Source organism: Mobula hypostoma, chromosome 5 (assembly GCF_963921235.1).
Source record: "Mobula hypostoma chromosome 5, sMobHyp1.1, whole genome shotgun sequence".
Lineage (NCBI taxonomy): Eukaryota > Metazoa > Chordata > Chondrichthyes > Myliobatiformes > Myliobatidae > Mobula > Mobula hypostoma.
The window spans coordinates 712261-728228 of record NC_086101.1 but is presented as its reverse complement, the minus strand read 5'-3'; the positions used below and the strand labels follow the sequence as shown (position 1 = coordinate 728228).

The 15968-nt window shown below is 46.4% G+C and overlaps 1 pseudogene; it reads left to right on the top strand.

Moving 5' to 3' along the window:
• Window positions 1-8384: 8384 nt before the first annotated feature.
• LOC134346411 (probable G-protein coupled receptor 139) lies at window positions 8385-15383 on the top strand (annotated as a pseudogene).
• The last annotated feature ends 585 nt before the right edge of the window (window positions 15384-15968 follow it).

Sequence of the window (15968 nt, the reverse complement as noted above, 5' to 3'; positions counted from 1 at the left end):
CGGTGAGTGTGCTGGCCGGTTTGGAGACGGTCCCCTGGGGCTTTATATTCGGGCCTGGAGAAATAATTGATGGTGTTCCCTGGGAATGTGCTTATACAGCGAGCTACAAAACATCTCCCTCACGGGCGGCATTTGAGATGTTTGACCTATTTTATCCCCTTGTCTCCCATTCTTTCTGATGTTGCTGTTCAATATTCAGACTGTCAGGCGGATTCTGGCGGCCAGCCGAGCCCGCAGGGGGCTCCCGGGACAAAAGTGCGGAGAGATTGACAAGGACCGGGAGATGGAGAACCGACGCAAATCTATCCTTTTGCTCTTCAGTATAACTGGTAGTTTCATATTGTTGCGGGGAACATACGTGGTATTTTCTATCTATAGATGAATTTCAATGAGTTTTGTTTTTGATTCCGTTAACGGTCCCCGTTACATTGCACAATGCACATCGGTAATGCTGCAGATTCTCAGTTCCTGCACCAACACGTCTACTTACGCCCTGACTGAGAGCAAATTCCGAGAGGAACTGAAGAATGCAGTGAAATACCCACTGAATCGGATTTTGAAACTGCTAAAACATTAGACATAAATGCTGTAATGCATTACAGTTCAGCGGCTTTCATGCTCCCTATTCCATAGAACATAGAACATAGAACAGTACAGCACAGTACGGGCCCTCTGGCCCACAATGTTGTCCTGACCCTTATACCCTGCCTCCTATATAACAGCCGACCTTAAACTCCTCCATATACCTGTCTAGCTGTCAGTCTGGCTGACTGTTGCTTTCACCATCGATCGATTTGTGGCTGGAGCAGCCACTTGCCATCTTGAGGCCGCGTTGGAGAACCATCGCCTCATGGAGCCTTGCTGTCGGTAGTCGGAGCTGTCTTTGCGGTATGGATTCGGCTGTTTCCCGGGTCAGCTGAGTGGCCGTCAGCCATTCAGAACTAGGTAGGGAACCGGCTGGTTCCGTCCAGCTGAGGTTGCTGGCAGTAACTGCGACTCGGAGCAACCCCGATGCAGAGATGGAACTGTCTGTCGTTCTTTGGTGTTTGTCTCTTCTTGTCCTCGTCTCCGTGGGGTAAGTCAGGTCGTTCTGCCGTTACCCTGCGGGGGTATCTGTCTTGTCTTGTCTTGTCTTTACCTCTGTTGGGTAAGTCTGGCCGTTCTGCCGTTACCTGACGGATGCACCTGTCCTACCTTGGTGTGGAGATAAAGATGAGTCCCGGCTTTTCGAAGGATAAGTCCTGGCTCTATGTTGATGTACAGTTTCCAGTCTGTCTCCGAGCTCCAGCCTCCGAGTTATCAGCCTCCGCATTCCAAGTCTCAAGAGCGCAGCCTGTCTCCAAGCTCAAGCCTCCAGTACTGTGGTCATGCCGTGTCTTTGCTCTGGGGCCCGAGCCCGAGGCAAGACCCATGTTCTGTGTCCTTGTCCAGTCTCTGGCTCGGGGTCGAAGCCCAAGTCTGCGTTCTTGTCCTCGATCCTTGTCTGTATCCTGTCACGTCCCTACTCTAGTCAAGTCCTGTTCCTTGTACTTCAGTGTCTGTGTCTCGCATTTGGCTCCGCCATCAATGCTCCCCTATTTGACACCATATTCTAGCTCCCCACTTGTGGGTAAATGAAAACAATGTGATGAACAGAGTTGCAAAACAAAGACGATAAAACTTGCAGATGCTCGAAATAGAAAACAAAACACACGACAGAAGATCCTGATGAAAGGACTTGCCACGAAACATCGATTGTTTACTCTTTTCCACACAAAATGCTGAAGGAACGTAGCAGGCCCGGCGGCATCTGCGGAAAAGAGTCCCCTCATCAGAGTCCTGTCAATGTCTACTGTTTTATATTATGTGTATGTTGCTTTAGAATTAAAAAATAACAGTTGTTTACAGTTGATCCCGATGGCATCACTGGCCTCACCATCCCAGAGAATTCCCCTTTGCACCTCACGTCCCGCCTTGTTAAAATGAAGCTTGAGGCGAACCTGTTTCCTCTGCCTCCCGGTTCTAACAAAACTGCTTGATCTTGTAGTATATTTTCGTCTGCAGCAAGCAGCAACCATTCCTTCAGACTCCCTTTTCTCCTTCTTCTCTACCTTTACGTTCTCCCTCTCACTGCCAACTTGAAATATCTTCCAGTAAGCGAATTTTCCTGTTTTATAATTGAAGAAGAAGTACCATTACGTTACGTTCAGTTGTCTCTCTGTGAGAGGGGGCGGGGGGGGGAGAGAGAGAGAAAGAGACAGAGAGACAGAGAGAGGGAGAGAGAGATCACGATCTCAGTCGCTGATATGGCCCGTTTCCCTACTTCAACCGTTACTGACCAGGCCTCTGGAAACGCAGCATCTGATGAGGCCAAGAAGGGGTACTGACACATACGAAATGCTGGGGGAACTCAGTACGTCAAGCGCCATCCATGGATTTGAAGAAACACTCATCTTGGCTCGAAACCCTGAGGACGAAGCGGTGGCGCGAGTTACGCTGATTCCCACCTTCCCCCCATCTTCTTTATAGGGCCTCTGCCCCTTCCCTCTTCAGTCCTGACGAAGGGTTCCAGCCCGAAACGTCGACTAACCGTTTCCACGGATGCTGCCCGACCTGCTGAGTTCCTCCAGCGTGTTGTGAGTGTCGCTATTGGTTCATCAAGTTGGAAGCTTGTAAGTCTACATAAATAGGACTTTAACGACATTGGCCTATAACTAGAAGGAACAGACGGGAATATCCCAGGTTTTAGAATTGTCACTATAGAGAGGATGGCCTAACCACCAAACAGGAGTAAATAAAAATTATTATCTCAAGAGAGTTTTGAGTCATATATCTAAGCATACAATAACATATATATCATCCTTTCCCGGAGATCTCTAATTTGTATTAGTAATAGCCTCAGAACATAGAACATAGAAAAGTTACAGCACAATACAGGCCTGTCGGCACCAAGCTGTGCCGAACACGTCCTTCCTTCAGAAATTATGAATGGTTACCCATAGCCTTCAACTTTCCGGAGCTCCTATCCGGGAGCCTCTTAAAACACCCTGTGGTATCCGCCTCCACTAACGTCGTCGGAAGCCTATTCCACACACTCACCACTCTCCGCATAAAATACTTACGTCTGACATCTCCTCTGTACCGTATACCAAGAAATTTAAAACTGTCCCCTCTCGTGCGAGCCATTTCAGCTCCGGGAAAAAGCCTCTGACTAAAGAAACGATCAATGCCGCTCATTATCTTGTACATGTCTACCAGGTCACCTCTCATCCTCCGTCGCTCCAAGGAGAAAATGCCGAGTTCATTCAAACTTTTCTCATACGTAAGTTAAGCTCCCCAACCCAGGCAACATCCTTGCCAATCAGCTCTGCACCCTTTCTATGGTTTCCACATCCTTCCTGTAGTGAAGCGACCAGAACTGAGCACAGTACTCCAAGTGGGGTCTGACCAGGGTCCTATATAGCTGTAACATTACCTCTCGGCTCTTAAACCCAATCCCACAATTGATGAATGCCAATACACTGTATGCCTTCTTTACCACAAAGTCAGCCTGCGTAGCAGCTTCGAGTGTCCAATCGACTCGGACCCCAAGATCTCTCTGATCCTACACAGGGCTAAGAATCTTTCCAGTAGTACCATATTCCGCCATAATATTTGACCTACAATAATGAACCACTTCACACTTATCTGGGTTGAACTCCATCTGCCACTTCTCAGCCTAGTTTTGCATCCTATCAATATCCAGCTGTAACCTCTGACAGCCCTCCACACTACCCACAACACCCCAACCTTTGCGTCATCAGCGAATGTACTGACCCATCCCTCCACTTACTCATCCAGGTCATTATAAAAATCACAAAGAGAAGGGGTCCCAGAACAGATCCCTGAGGCACACCACTGGTCACCGACCTCCATGCAGAAATGACCTGTCTTCAACCACTCTTTGCCCTCTGTAGGTAAGCCAGTTCTGAATCCACAGAACAATGTCCCCTTGGATCCCGTGCATCTATATTTTTTGGTGTGGTTGTCTTGGAGGAAAGATTCTGCGAGTGGTCCGCCGCGTCCTTCTGACAGCGCTGTATTTGTTAAATACGAGGCCGAGTTGCGAGCTCGACACTCAACCCGAAACGGATGGACAGCATACCGGGGAGCGGCCCGACTGGGTTCGAACTCTGGAATCTTCGCTCTGCAGTCCGGCGCTGATGTCACTGCGCCAGTAGCCGGCCCTCATGCACGTTTACTTTCTCAATAAGCCTTACATGGCGTACCTTGTCAAAAGCCTTTCCGAAATCTATATACAATACATTTACTTCCCTACCTTCATCACTGTGTTTCGTTATATGCTGAAAATGCTCAGTCATCCTAAGGCACGACCTGCCTTTGAAAAAGCCATGCTGACTATTCCTAATCATATTATGCCTCTCCAAATGTTCATAAATCCTGATTCTCTGGATCTTCTCCATCAACTTAACAACCACTGAAGCAGGACACACTTATCTATAATTTCCTTGGCTATCTCTACTCCCTTTCTTGGATAAGGGAACAACATCCACAACCCTCCAATCCTCTGGAACCTCTCCCGTCCACATTGATGATGCAAAGATCATTGCCAGATGCTCATCAACATGCTCCCTCCACTCCCACAGTAGCCTCGGGTATGTCTCGTCCGGTCACGGTGACTTACCTAACTGGATGCTTTCCAGAATCTCCAGCACATCCTCTTTCTTAATATCTACATGCTTAAGGTTTTCAGTCCGGTGTAAGTCATCCCTACAATCGCCAAGATCCTTTTCCATAGAGAATACTGAAGCAAAGTATTCATTAAGTACCTCTGCTATTTCCTCCGGTTCCATACATACTTTCCGACTGTCACACTTGTTTGGTCCTATACTCTCACATCTTATCCTCTTGCTCTTCACATGCTTGTAGAATGCCTTAGAGTTTTCCTTAATCCTGTCAGCCAAGGCCTTCTCATGGCCCCTTCTGGCTCCCCTAATTTCATTCTTAAGATTCTTCCTGCCAGCCTTATAATCTTCTAAATCGCTATCATTACCTAGTTTTTTGAACCTTTGGTAAGTTCGTATTTTCTTCTTGACTAGAATTAAAACAACCTTTATGCACCACGGTTCCTATACCATACCATCCTTTCCCTGTCTCATTGGAACGTGTCTATGCAGAATTCCACGCAAATGTCCCCTGACCATTTGACACATTTCTACCGTACATTTCCGTGAGAACGGCTGTTCCCAATTTATGCTTCCAAGTTCCTGCCTGATAGCTTCATATTTCCCCTTACTCCAATTAAAAGTTTTCCTAACTTGTCTTTTCCTATAACTGTCCAATTCTCTGGTAAAGGAGATAGAATTGTCATCACTATCTCGAAGATGCTCTCCCACTGAGAGATCTGACACCTGACCAGGTTCATTTCCTAATACCAGATCAGTTACAATCTGTCCTCTTGTAGGCTTATCTACATATTGTGTCAAGAAACCTTCCTGAACATACCTAACAAACTCCAACCCATCTACATTCCTTGCTCTAGGGAGATGCCAATCAATATTTGGGAAATTAAAATCTCCCATCATTGTACAAATATCTGTCAGAGATGTTGATCCTGTCTGTCCAACACTTTGATTTTTCATATTTAATGACAGGTGGAAATAAACTTCAGTCTCTCATCTCACTCACGGGATCGAACGTTGTTCTCACATTCAATTACACTTTGTCTGGAGTTTTCCCAATGTGTGGGGACAGGCAGCTCTTTCGCAAGCTGTGACTGGGAGGGGTTTACATGGTAAAGTTCACCGTTTCCGAGTTATTGATCAGAGAGAACTTCTGGTCCTGTGTTTCATGTCTCCCTGTGCAGTCTGTGGAGTCTGTCACATTTGGAAGCTGTCGTATCTGACTCCACCACCTTTGCCGGCAGCCCATTCCACGCACTCACCACTCTCTGCGTCCTATCACATCTAAACCCCTTGCTTTAGGGAGATGGCAATCGATATTAGGGAAATTAAAATCTCCCACCACGACAACCCTGTTATTTTTACACCTTTCCAGAATCTGTCTTGCTATCAGCTCCTCGATGTCCCTGTTACTATTGGGTGGTCTATAAAAACTCCTAACAGAGTTATTGGCCATTTCCTGTTTCTAACATCCAGCCACACAGAACGTAGACAACCCCTCCATGACTTGCTCCTTCTCTGCAGCCGTCACACTATGTCTAAGCATCAGTACTGCGCCTCTACCTCTTTTTCCTCCCTCCCTGACCGTTCTGAAACACCTAAAGTCTGGCACTCGAAGTAACTATTCCTGCCTCTGAATCTTCCAAGGCTCTGTAATGGGCACAACATCATAGCTCCAAGTACTGATCCACGATCTAAGTTCATCAGCTTTGTTCACAATATTACTTGCTTTAAAATAGACACATCTCAAACCATCGGTCTGGGCGCGTCCTTTCTCTATCAACTGCCTACTATCCTCCCTCTCGCACATTCTCCAAACTTTCTCTGTACGTGAGACAACCGCTTCTTCCTCCGTCTCTTCAGTTCGTTTCCCACCACCCAGCAAATCTAGTTTAAACTCCCCTGAATATCCTTAGCGAATCTCCCCGGTATTGGTTCTCCTGGGATTCAAGTGCAACCCGTCCTTTTTATACCGGTCGCACCTGCCCCCAAAGAGGTCCCAATGATCCAGAAATCTGAATCCCTGCCCCCTGCTCCAATCCTTCAGCATTTATCCTCCACCTCACTCTGTTCCTATACTCACTGTCGTGTGGCACAGGCGGTAATCCTGAGATTACTACCTTTGAGGTCCTGCTTCTCAACTTCCTTCCTAACTCCCTGTAGTCTGTTTTTAGGACCTCCTCCCTTTTTCTTCCTCCGTCGTTGTCACCAATCTGCTGTTCTCCTTCCCACTTCAGGATATCGTGGACGCGATCAGATCCATCCCGGACCCTGGCAACTGCGCGGCAAACTACCATCCGTTTCTCTTCCCCGTGTCCACGGAATCGCCTATCTGACCCACTAAATATAGAGTCCCCTGTCACTCCTGCCATCCTCTTCCTTTCCCTGCCCTTCAGATCCACAGGGCTAGACTCTGTGCCAGAGGCACGGCCACTCTCCCTTCCCCGAGGAAGGCCGTCCCCCTTATTAACTTCACAGAAAGAAAACCCTATTCTGACTTCCAACACATCAGGGTGTTTACTCAGAACCTCATCCCCACATTGATTATAAATCTCAGCAAATGACCTAGCCAGTAAGTCGATCTTTCATGTTTCCTGTTTCAGTAAACAATCATATCGCCCTCATCCATCAATACTGGAAAATTATGTTATCTAAGAATCCCCCAGTTTTATTAATGATTCCTCAAACATCACCAATTTTAATGTCCCTTCTAATATTATCTCGACATGACGTCCAACAAACCTTTTTTCGCAACGTTCACTAATTTTCTCACCAGGAACTGCGCAATTTTATACTTAATAAGTTCACACGTAGAATGAAACCTCTCACCTATTTCACTCTCGAATTGCTTCAGCACATTCCTCAGTCCACTGTAGTACAGCTCTTCTCCAATTAATGAGCTTTGATAAATAAAGTGACATAACATTTTAATGCAAAAATCTACATCATCTTCAGCGTTCAACGCTGACATGTTCATCACAGAAAAACTTAAATTTCGCCCAATTTACTTTACCAAAATAAAATCGACCCCCTAAAAACGACCTCCAGTCCCCGATATAAATCGAAACAAAAGCTTATAAAGATAGGAAAAGGATCACTCCCGATCCTTCATCACGCATAACATCCTGCATACACACCAGCCATTATCTAGACACTAAAGTTTAATCAATAGCAGTTTCAAAATTATTCTGAACATTACATTTCATTGTAACTACGAGGATTCCTTAAGATATATAATATCATGAGGATGTGACAAATCAGAAGTAAACTTTTTAATGTTTTGCGCATTAAAATCAGTCTTCTCACATTCCACTGCAATATTTGAATCCCATTACAGATACCCCTCCCATCAGAGCTTCACTTAGAGCTTCCCGCTGAACAACAGTTACACCAAGATACCTTTATGCAGCTTTCACAATAATTTTAATTTCCTCAGTAGGACGAGATGCATGAGCTGTATAATTCACCACATCAGTTATAAACATCACAAACTTCATTTTGAACACCATTAAAGATCTTCATTAAGAGAACTATCATACCGACATATATCAACTGAATTCTGGACGGGAACAGATTCTGAACATTGGTTTTAACTGTTTGCAAGGTCACTCTGCATGAGTGACGTTCATGTTGACTCAACATCGCGAAAGTTCTCATTTGACGGACAGGCACCTCACCAGTGACAGGAGGAAAAAGATGTCGGGCTGAGCTATGACAGACGGGATGGAAATCTGCCCGACGCTCAGCCCATTTTTGCACCATTACAACAGCGGAATTCAACACGTTTCTACTGCTGGTGTTCGCAGCCCCTTCTGTCCACAAGGACAGACGTGGTTCTCCTTCGACCTCTCGGCAAGTCCGCTACGTCGATGTCTGTGGTGGCTGAGGAAATGTGTTTTAACAGTGGTCGAGCGAGGGGTCGAAACCGCATAAGTAGAACTCCAAGCCGGCCCCGCCAGTTTGGCAGCTGCCGCCGATCGAGCGCGGCGTCCAAGATCGGTTATACTCCTTATGTCAAGTGTGTGTTTGGAATTATGTACAGTAGTTTCAATTGTGAACTTTTTGAGACATTCTTCACACTTTACTCTATCCTTCCATTGTATCGTGACAGACGAGCCTGTCGTGGCGGAAGGAGATTTATCGTCGGTCTTGGCATCAGTGTACAGGCAGTAGACACTCTTTGTCTGACTCAGTTCCTCCGAACACGGCAACAAAAGTCATGAATCCTTGTTCCACCTTTCTTGGTTAACCACCCACTTCTTGAGGCGGCCGACTCGAGGTGCACACAGTACTCCACCTGTGGTCACACCACAAAGAGCAGTGCAACAGGGAACCGTCATGGTCCCGTCTAGCAAACCCCCTCCTTGCCATTTACCTCAAGATTTGGGCCTCGGTCACTTCATTTAGATTCCAATCATTCCCAAGTACCACTAACTACACGCACCTGCTTCCCATCAAACGGCAGGATAAAAACCCTGCGACCACAGCAAGAAGCCGCCAGTTCGTTGGTCGACTCTCGTGAGAGCAAACCCCGTTTCCTATTCCTGAGAACTGTTAGTTCTAAGCTTCGCATCTTCTCCTGGGTATTGACTCCCCGTTCGCGAAGGGGCGACGCCTAACGACTCTGTCTCAGCATCTATGTTCTGCACTTGGGTTCGTCCCCAGCCACGTCCTTGCAACAGGAACAAGCCCTTTTGCTCTTCCTTCAGTTAGGCCTGACGAAGGGTCTCGGCCTGAAACGTCGACTGTACCTCTTCCTAGAGATGCTGCCTGGCCTGCTGCATTCACCAGCAACTTTTATGTGTGTTGCTTGAATTTCCAGCATCTGCAGAATTCCTGTTCTTTTGCTCATAATGTTGTTCTGAACCAATTTCAGATGGGACTTACCAGTCCTTTTGCCGACACAATGTCCACATCTTTCCATTCTCAACACATTCATCTGGTATCTAATCGCCTCTATCGCATCTGCCTCCACCACCACCCCGGCATTCATTCCAGACACTCACCACGATGCGTATGAAAAAACAAAACTTGCAGCTTTATCAATTCTGATTCAGGTCTAAGGCCCACCTCCTTTAAACATTCTGAGTCAGGTCTAATGCACAGGTCCTTTAAATGTTAAGGGTCAGGTCTAAATTACACCTCCTTTAAACATCCTCGGTCAGGTTTAGAATCTCTGCCTTATAGAAGTTGATTTTTACAGCAGCAGTGCTGGTGAAGGATATAAAATTTATAAAACCTACAGACAGCAACTTAAAGAAGAACATTAGAAGGGATAAGCTGAAATATGAAAGCAATCAAATAAATAATATCAAAATGGATAGTGAAGTCTTTTTCAAGAATGTGACAAAGAAAAGAGGAATGAGAGTGGATAGTGGACTGCTAGAAAACGAGGCAGGAGAATTAAAACGTGGGCAAGGAGATGGCTGATGAAATAAATGAATATTTTGCGTCTGTCTTCACGTTGGAGGACACAGCAGTCTACCTGATATTGTAGTATGTGAAGGAAGAGAAGTCGGTGCAGTTACTATTACAAGAGGAAGGTGCTCAAAAAGCTGAAAGACCTAAAGGTACATAGTCACCCGGATCAAATGAACTGCACCCTAGGGTTCTGAAAGAGGGAGCGTTAGAGATTGTGGAGGCATTGGAAATGATCTTTCAGAAATTATTGGACTCTGGCAGAGGACTGGAAAATTGCAAATGCTGCTCCTCTCTTAAAGAAAGGAGGAAGGCAGCAGAAAGGAAATTATAGACCAGTTAGCCTGACCTCAGTGTTTGGGAAGATGCTGGACTCAATTGTTAAGGATGAAGTGATGGAGTACTTGGTGACTCAGGAGAATATAGTACCAAGTCAGCATGGTTTCCTTCAGGGAAAATCCTGCCTGACAGACCCGTTGGAATTCCTTGAGGAGATTACAAATAGGGTAAATAAAGAGGATGCAGTGGATGTTGCATATTTGGACTTTAAGAAGGTCTTTGACAAGATGCCACACATAAGGAGGCTTACCAAGTTAACAGCCCATGGTATTACAGGAAAGTTACTAACATGGTTAGAGCATTGGCTGATTGGTAAGAGGCAGCGAATGGGAATAAAAGGATTATTTTCTGGTTGACTGAGGTGACTAGTGGTGTTCCGCAGGGGTCGGGGTTGGGACCACTTCTTTTTATGCTTTATATAAACAATTTAGATGATGAAATAGGTGTTCTTTTTTTCGCTAAGTTCGCAGATGATACAAATAATGGTAGAGGGGCAGGTAGTGTTGTGGAAACAGGTAGAATGCAGAAGGATTTGGCCAGATTAGGACTTGGGCAAGAAAGTAGCAAATGAAATACAATGTTGACAAAATCACGTACAAACACTTCGGTAGTAGAAATAAAGGTGCGGACTATTTTCTAAACGGGGAGAAAATCAACCCAAAATTCTGAGATGCAGGGGGACTTGGGAGTCCCTGTGCAGAACACCCTAAAGGTTAGCCTGCAGGTTATGTCGGTGGTGAGGAAGGCAAATGCATATTAGCATTTATTTCAAGAGTTCTAGAATACAAGAGCAGGGATGTGATGCTGAGGCTTTATAAGCCGTGGGTGAGGCTTCACCCTGAGTATCGTGAACAGTTGTGGGACTCTCATATTAGAAAAGATGTGCTGGCATTGGGAAGGGTCCAGAGCAGATTTACAAGGATGATTCCAGGAATGAAAGGGTTATTATACACACATTTTTTTCTCTCTCTCCTTTTTCTCCCTCTGTCCCTCTGACTATACCCCTTGCCCATCCTCTGGGTTTTTTCTCCACCCCTCCCCCTTTTCCTTCTCCCTGGGCCTCCTGTCCCATGATCCTCTCGTATCCCTTTTGCCAATCACCTGTCCAGCTCTTGGCTCCATCCCTCCCCCTCCTGTCTTCTCCTATCATTTTGGATCTCCCCCTCCCCCTCCCACTTTGAAAGCCCTTGCTTCAGTTAGTCCTGACGAAGGGTCTCGGCCCGAAACGTCGACTGTACCTCTTCCTAGAGATGCTGCCCGGCCTGCTGCGTTCACCAGCAACTTTGATGTGTGTTGCTTGGGTTATCATAGGAGGAACGTTTCATGACTCTGGGTCTGTACTCGCTGGAATTCAGAAGGGTGAATGGGGATATCATTGAAATTTTCGAATGCTGAAATGCCGAGACAGGGTAGATGTGGAAAGGTGGTTTCCCATTGTGGGAGAGTCGAGGCCAAGAGGACACAGCCTCAGAATCGAGCGGCGCCCATTCAAAGTTGAGATTCGGAGAGATTTCTTTAGCCAAAGGGTGGCGAATTTGTGCAATTTGTTGCCAGATGCAGCTGTGGAGGCCAGTGAGTTGGGTGTATTTAAGGCAGAGATTGATTGGTTCTTCATTAGACATGGCATCAAAGGTTGCAGGGAGAAGGCCGGGAACTGGGGTTGAAGAGGAGAAAAAAAAGATCAGCCACGATTGAACGGCGGAGCAGACTCGATGGGCCAGATGGCCTAATTGTGCTCCTATGCCTGATGGTCTTATAAAAGGGCACAGGCCGCCGGCAAGTAATCTCTGAAGGTTTTGAGAAAAGTTTGCTGGAGGTCGTATTGTGATAACATTGGAAGGGATATTAAACTTGCAGATGTTTGGGGAATGATTAAGATATTGGTGTTTTCGCAGGGATCAGAATATTCCAGTGTTGATTGAAGAGGGTAACATGATTGTTCGTGAAAGAGGGAATGTTTAGTTTCTGGCTGTTCATAATCAAGATAAATTGAGAGAAGAAATTCAGTAATATCGGGGATGAGGTTCTACGTGAAAACTCTGTTGTGTCAGAAGGTCGAACAGCAGGTTAATAGATGAGGACTTCAGCTTTCATTTGCTAATTCACAAGTTACGTGTTTTACAATTATAGTTAATAGACCGTACTGGAAATGAACCTATAAGCTCAAACTCTTGAAGAAGTGTCGGTGGTAAAATTTCTCGCCATGTGGATGAAAAATAAGCCGCCAGAGAAGCAACATATCAGTAATATTATTAATAAATATAAAGGAACATTCAATATACTCGGGAGTTATTGTAGATATTTCTGGGGAGCTACGCGAAAATCTTTATTGACTATTTAGATCTGTACAATCAGATCGTTCTTGATAATTGCTGCGTGGTGTATGGATCAGCTCCATATTCAAGATGTTTGGATGTAATAAAGGCACAGGCTTTAAGTGTGATAGAGGAGGGCGCTGGGAGCCGGACCCAAATGCAATACACAGATACTGAAGTACTAGGAACTGGACTGGACTAGAGTTAGGGACGGGACAGGACACGGACTAGGAGCTGGGACAGGAACGCAGACTTGGGCTAGGACCTTCGCTAGGAAAGCAGGACCAGGACAAGGAACTGGGAACTCGGAGCCTGGGCTAGGGACACGGGACTCACAAACAGACCTTTTCTTGGCGAGCCTCACGTTAGACTCTCCCAAACACAAACTATTTCAAGAGTTTATACTCTGGGGAACGGTATTAGTGGGTGATTCAACACAATTTCACAAGCTACAATGACATAATTTACTTCAATATTCTGTGCCTCGCAAATGGCTCCATTGAGGTACACACAGAGTGGCAGCATATGGATTTGGTAAGAAACCGCTGAAGGTTCGGTCGCCTTTTCGGACAATAATCCACACAAGCAGTCCAAACATTACATTGCTTAAGTAATTTAATCGCAATCTGTCACCACGGGGATTGCACCTGTCTGACGTAATTGGTGTGTAAATAATTTAAACACATTTATTTTTAAATCTGTTGGAATGTGTCCCTGTGGAGTCGCTAAATGGTATTTAAAAACCCAGGCAAGTGCTACCTCAACACTTAATGCCGAGAGATCGCCTGTAGCGCGGGCGGAGAAATCACTGGACAGAGAAACTGTCTGCAATGATTGATAGGTACTGGAGTGTGCAGAAAATATTGTACGTGTTGATTGCCGTTATTGGAGTTCCTGGTGACTGAGCAGAGCAATTGATGTTTGGTATTTCTGTGTGTTAACAGTGTGAATCTGTTTATGATCATTTGACAAGCTTTCAGCTTGATGATCATTGCACAAATATCCATCAGCGATATTGATCCTGTCAGTTCAACACTCTGATTTTTCATATTTAATGACAAGCGGAACTAAACTCCTGTCTCTGATCTCACTCACGGGATCGACTCGAACGTTGTTCTTCCCTTCAATGACACCTTGTCCGGAGTTGTCCCTGTGTGGGGACAGGCAGCTCTCCCGCAAGCTGTGACTGGGAGGCGTTTACATTGTAAAGTTCACTGTTTCTGAGTTATTGAACAGAGAGAAACCCTGGTCCTGTGTTTCATGTCTCCCTGTGGAGTCTGTCACAGTCGGACCTGACTGCCTTTAGGTTAATAATTGGGTCTGATCACCTGAACAAAGTTCTTCCTGCTTTCAGTCTGAGACCTGCCGTAAATCGCGGCACCGCTTCGTCCTGTGGAAAAGTCTCGGCCCCAAACCAGAGTTTGTTCAATTCCATGTATGCTGTCTGACCTGCTGAGTCCCTCCAGTATTCTGTGTGTGTTGCTCCTCTCTGTCTCCCTTCTCGGCCCCATCAGATGCTGAGTTTCCACAGACCTGGCCAGTCACGGTTAAATGAGTGAAACCGGCCCCATCACCGACTGGAATCGGGATCAGCACCGATCGTGGTTGCTCATACAGTCTTTAACGCCGACGATTGTCCATACATTGTCTTATCTCCACACTGAAGAAGGCAGGTCAGAGACAGAATGACCCGTGTCTGATGTTAGATTAGCAGCCGTTCACAGTCTCTGCTCTTTCGCTGAATCCCGATCCCTTCAGTAACTAGAGTAATGCGTTCAGTAATGCCCGGTCTCTTTCTCTCGCTCTCTCCACCCAGCCTCCCGTCTTGCTCCAGTGAATTTAGTGGCGATTGTGATCCTGTCCCGGGGAAAGTGCGGCCTCTCTACCTGCACCACTCGCTACCTGGTGGCCATGGCAGCGGCCGATATACTGACCATTGTCACCCAGGTTATTCTGTCTCGATTCAAACTGTATTACTTCCGGTGGAGTTTTCTGGACATACCCCTGTGTGCAGTGTGATCGATGTACTGATGTTCACAGCCACAGTCTGTTCTGTCTGGTCCACCGTCACTTTCACCTTTGATCGGTTTGTCGCCATTTGCTGCCAGAAGCTGAAAACAAAATATTGCACCGGGAAAACTGCGGCTGTGGTTTTAACAATAACCGGTGTTCTGTCCTGTCTGAGAAACGTTCCCCGGTACTTCACACGGGAACCCCGATGATCATCGACAATGTACCGTGGTTCTGTAAACTCATGCAAAATGTTTTCATTGACCCCGGGTGGGTAGGATATGACTGGCTCGAGACGGTTTTAACCCCGGTCCTCCCTTTCGCTGGGATCCTGCTGCTCAACGCTCTGACAGTCAGGCACATTTTAGCGGCCAATCAGGTCCGTAAGGGGCTGAGGGGTCAGAGCAAGGGGGAGAACCGCAGTGACCCGGAGATGGAGAGCAGGAGGAGGTCTGTGGTTTTACTCTCCACCCTCTCCGGCAGCTTCATCCTCCTGTGGGTGATACTAGTTGTAAATGTCGTATATTATCAGGTCTTAGGAAAAGGATTCGATTTCAATGATTCTGAACGGATCTTTCACTATGTCGGCGTTTTGCTGAGTGATTTCAGCTCCTGTTGTTTACATTTATTTACGCGGTGACTCAGTCGAAATTCAGGGAGCAGATAATTAGGGCGGGTGAAATATCCGGTCACCTCTGTGCTTCATTTTATTAATGAAGCCGCGCCGAGCACAAGCCGGAGGCGGCCGCAGTGTCTCCAGTCCGGACGCCAGATCCTCACATTCACCGCCTGATCTCGCATTTGTTATTCCGGGGCCGACTGTCCCATCGACCGGCAGGTCTGGGACTTTAGGATAGTGAGTGCGTGGGGAGGGGCAAATCACCGTCCTGGACTCATCAGATGTCAGTCAACGAACTACTCTGGAACGCCAGCCACCCATTGGTCTGTGGATATGTCCATTTACCCCCATTCCTGCCCACCAACCTCACAGACCGACTTTACCACAAGACAGTGGGAGTTCTAGTTTGATAAACACAAAATACTCTGCAGATGCTGGGGTCAAAGCAACACTCACAACACGCTGGAGGAACTCAGCAGGTCGGGCAGCATCCGTGGAAAAGATCGGTCGACGTTTTGGGCCGGAACCCTTCGTCAGGACTGTAGGGGGAAGGGGCAGAGGCCCTATAAAGAAGGTGGGGGGAGGGTGGGAAACATAGAAACATAG